Below are 5,109 nucleotides of genomic sequence, written 5' to 3'. Positions count from 1 at the left end.
TGACCTTTTTGAGTACCCGGCTTCGCAATGATGGATCCGTAAACCCTGTTAAGCCTTGTTTAAGGATCTTACACACTCCCGATGAGTATGCAACATTGTTTTATCGGTTTGGCTCGTCACTTACCATAGATTTGGGTTAAGGAGATCTAGATGTACGTACCTTTCGATTTATGATCTCTCATCAGAATAGCGAGTTGTTTAGTAAATACATAACGTAAGCCCTAGTACACAAGGGTTAGTTGAGTTGACCAGTTTGACTTGTTGACTTTATTAGACTTAGAATTGACCAGAATTTGACGGTTGTCACATAGTTAAACTTTAGACTGTAAATCCTTATTGGATAAAGGGTTGGACGAATTCTAGGCTAGGATAAGTCCTAAATTCGTCCAAGGCATTATCTTGGAAGGATTTGGATTGCTTTGAGTAATAGTTATCCAACTAGGGTTTAAGCTGTAACCCTTAAGGAGTCTACAAGTATAAATAGACCCTATGGGATAGAGAATTCGACACATCTTCTAAAGTAAGGATACTCTGGTCGAATTCCATCCCCTCTCCTCTCTCTCAAATCATCCTCTTTGCTAGTTGGTGTTTGTAAGCCATTAGAGGAGTGACAATTGTGACTCTAGAGCTCCAAGACAACAAGATCAAACAAGAGAATCAAAGGTATGTTTCTAGATCTGATTTTGTGTTGTTCTTACACCTAATAAGTCATTAGAAGCCTTGGATTCAAAGCATGTTTAATAGAGAAACCTAGATCCAAGCATTAGGGTTTGTATGCGCACTTAGGAATGTTCTTATGTACAAAACCCATCAGTGGTATCAGAGCTTTGATTGATTTCTATTAAATTGATGCTTGAATGTTTGAATCTTAACTGAAAAAATTAGAGTTTTATGTTTCTGAGTCATGGACTCGGCGAGTCCCATAGTGGGCTCGCCGAGTTGGCCTGACTCAGCGAGTCCAATATGGGTACTCGGCGAGTCCGAGCGTCAGGATTAGCCAAAAACGGGATTTTTTCATATTTATCTTATGGAAACTTACCTTAATCATATTAGATCAACCCTAATCCGATTTTGTGATATATATAACTATATTTTTGATCTAATTGAAGATAATTATCAATTAATAAAATATTTGATTTCCTTATATGATAATTATTAATTAAATATGGATAATTATGTGATTTAGATTATTTGTTATTTGATCCTTATGTTTTAAATGTTTAAAACTAGTCCTCAAGTGTTGAAATTTATGTTTTGTGATTAAAAGTTTAATTTAGACAATTTAAATTTCAAACCCTAGAATTTTACAAGTTTAAAATACAACCCTATACTAATATGATATTACAAGATTAATCTCTCTCTCTCTCTCTCTCTCTCTCTATATATATATATATATATATATATATATATATATATATATATATATATATATATATAAAACTTAAATGCTAGTCTTACCGTTAGTAGGCCTCATTCACGAAGCCAGTCTATAAGGTGGGTATAAGGTTGCGGCCTATAAAATGGCGCTTAATGGGTGTACACTCACACCCACCGCTCGCTTGATTGGTGGAGGGTCGTTAGCCGAACGGGTAGGATAGGGCAACCTCATCCTCTCATTAAAAGTATAATAAGAAATACAAAGTAACTACATGTTTTATTAAAATTTCCCAATCTTAGTTACTTTAGGAAAAGTGAATTGATGCAATCCCATGAAATTACACTTTGCACCTTGCTAAGAAGTTAGTGGAGCGTGTGTGGTTTACCGACACACTAATTGGTTCTAAGCGAAGGTGGAAAAGGGTGATTCATTGTTTATCATAGTTCGATGGAGCGTGTGTGGTTTACCGGCACATTGAATAGGTGATTGTTACAATGAAGGCACCATGTGAATTTGCATGGTAATTCACACCCGCTTTGTGATCCTCGGTATCCCAATCACAAACAAGAGGGGCATATCGAGATTTAAACATGCCATTGAAAAGTTTCAATGAATCTCATCCGAACGTAGGAATTCTCAATACATTTAGGACTTAAAGTTATGTTTTTCATGGTGGAGAATTAGTGAATCGTCATTCACTTACCTTCAAATTGTTTCCATGTTAGATTACGACATAGATTTTCTAATATGTAAATATTGTTGTTGGATCCTAGCCCTAATTTCTTATTGGGTGAATATTAGGGATTCATATTCTAATCTATCTTTGTCCTTTCTAATTATAGATGTCGAACGCCAACAATGCTGCTGCGAGTTCTTTCACCTTGATGAGCCTTTGTCAAAAGGTCACCTTTGATGGAACGAACTTTAGCGAATGGATAAGATACATTCGCACGATTGCTCACTATGAGGATAAGGAGTATGTCCTCGATGAGAAGCTCGCGAAAATCAACCCCGAAATTGCTACTCCCGCCGAAATCACCGCTTTCGAAACTCACGAGCGTGATGCAACGAAAGTGCATTGCATCATGATCGCGACTATGAACTCCGAATTCCAAAAGTCCTACGAGGACATGTATCCGTACGAAATGCACCAAGACTTATTGGAGAGATACCATCAAAACCCGAGACAAGAGCGTTATGAGATTTTCACGAACATGATTTCCGCTAAGATGGGTCATGGAGAATCTCTTACCGTGCACTTGCAAAAGAAGCAAAGGTATGTCGACCGCCTTCGCAAGTTAAATGTTGACTTTGGAGAAGACTTGGCGATCGACATGGAGCTTCACTCTTTGCCTCCGAGCTACAATCAATTTAGGATGACCTATCACATGAACAAAGAAGAGGTCACCCTAAGCAAACTCCAAGGTCTCTTGAGGGTCGCTGAGAGCAACTTCCAGGACAAGTCTGTTGCACCAACTCCCAATCCGCCAGCTGCTCCTATCTTGGCAATTGGACAAGGAAAGGGAAAGAAGAGGAAGGCTTCGTCAAAGAACCATCGCAAGGTGAAAGCCCGAGATGGTGCCTCTTCTAGTGGGACCAAAGTTGATCCCGCTAAGCCCTGCTCCAACCCGAAGGAGGAAGAGTGCCACCACTGCCACAAGATAGGACATTGGAAGAGAAACTGCCCGGAATACCTGCAAGCCATCAAGGAAGGAAAGATCAAGCCATCTTTCGCAGGTATATATACAATTAAATCTAATGATTCCCACAATACTTCTTGGGTTCTTGATACCGGTTGTGGTTACCACATTTGTTCTAATGTGCAGGGACTAAGAAGAAGCAGAGACGTGGAACATGGAAGAATAAATCTAATCATGGGGAACAGAAGATCGTCGCCTGTGACCAAGATTGGAGTGTATTTTTTAGTGCTCAGGAATAGTTTATCTTTAGATTTGAACAATTGTTGCTATTCGCCAGAAATGGCTAGAAACATCATTTCTTTTCATGGTTTGTTTAGACAAGGTTTTAGATTTTCTTTTAATAATGAGAATGGTTCTATTTTAGCTTATCTAAGTGGTGTCTTTTACTTTGAAGCTATACCATGTAATGGAATTTATGAAACTGTTATGATTGTTGATAACTTAGGAAATGATGTTTTGTACTTGGATTCTTCCAATAGTATGGATAAGGCATCCTTATGGCATTTTCATCTTGGACATGTCAACAAGAAACGCATAGCCCAACTCCAAAAGAATGGAGTGTTGGAGTCATTCGACCTTAGGGAAGATGACACATGCAAGTCTTGTTTACTTGGAAAGATGACTAAGTCACCCTTCGCTGGTACGTGCGAAAGGGGTGAGGGTCTATTGGACCTCATACATACCGATGTGTGTGGACCATTTAGATCTACCACGAAGGATGGTAACCGCTTCTACGTGACTTTTACCGATGACTATAGTAGATATGGGTATATCTACTTAATCAAGAAAAAGTCAGAAACTTTTGAAAAGTTCAAAGAGTTTAAGAATGAAGTGGAGAATCAATTGGGCAGGAAGATCAAGATGCTTCGATCTGATCGAGGAGGAGAGTACCTAAGTCTTGAATTCCACGATTATCTCAAGGAGTGTGGAATAGTTTCACAATTGACGTCACCTAGGACACCACAATTGAATAGTGTGGCAGAAAGGTGTAATCGAACTTTGTTGGACATGGTTCGCTCTATGATGAGTCGTGCTTCACTATCTATCTCTTTTTGGGGGTATGCCTTAGAGACTGCCGCCCATATCCTTAATCGAGTCCCTATTAAGAAGGTTGCCAAAACACCTCACGAGATGTGGACGGGGAAAGCTCCTTCGTTAGCACATATCAAGGTTTGGGGTTGCGAGGCTTTCGTAAGACGACATACTCACGACAAGCTCGAACCTCGTAGTGAGCGATGTATTTTCATCGGCTACCCGCGGAAATCCTTTGGATATCTCTTCTATAGACCGAAGGACAATGTTGTCTTTGTTGCGAGGAGAGGAGTTTTCCGAGAGCGAGAACTCGTAAGCCAAGGAGACAGTGGGAGGCAAATCGATCTTGAAGAGATTCAAGAATCGATAGATGAAGGAACCTCAACCGCTGGCGCTCAACCCGAGGAGGAAACTCCGGTTGAACCGATTGACATATCATTACCTCTTAGACGTTCCGAAAGAGTTAGGTTTCAACCCCAGTTATATGGTTTTCATATTACTACCGAAGGGGACACGTATATTAGTGATAGTACACTAATAAATATTGATGAACCTAATAGCTATAAGGAAGCCATGGCAGGCTCGAAGTCTGCAAAATGGAAAGAGGCAATGGATAGCGAGATCCAATCCATGTATGATAACCAAGTTTGGAATTTGGTTGATAATGTGCCCGGACGCAAGACCGTTGGGTGCAAATGGATCTTCAAGAAGAAGACCGACATGGATGGAAAGGTACACACGTATAAAGCGCGATTAGTTGTGAAGGGCTTTACTCAAACTCCCGGAGTTGACTATGAAGAGACCTTCTCACCAGTTGCGAAGATAAAATCTATTAGAGTGATGCTAGCTATTGCCGCATTTCATGATTATGAGATTTGGCAAATGGATGTCAAGACCGCTTTCCTTAACGGGAAGTTGGCTGAGGATGTTTACATGGCTCAGCCAGAGGGGTTTGTGGATCCGAAGCATCCGAATAGAGTGTGTAAGCTTGAGAAGTCC

Source organism: Lactuca saligna, chromosome 7, assembly GCF_052625555.1.
Source record: "Lactuca saligna cultivar CGN05327 chromosome 7, ASM5262555v1, whole genome shotgun sequence".
In the NCBI taxonomy this organism is placed as follows: domain Eukaryota; kingdom Viridiplantae; phylum Streptophyta; class Magnoliopsida; order Asterales; family Asteraceae; genus Lactuca; species Lactuca saligna.
The sequence above is the reverse complement of the archived record's forward strand: the minus strand, read 5'-3'. Positions refer to the sequence as shown.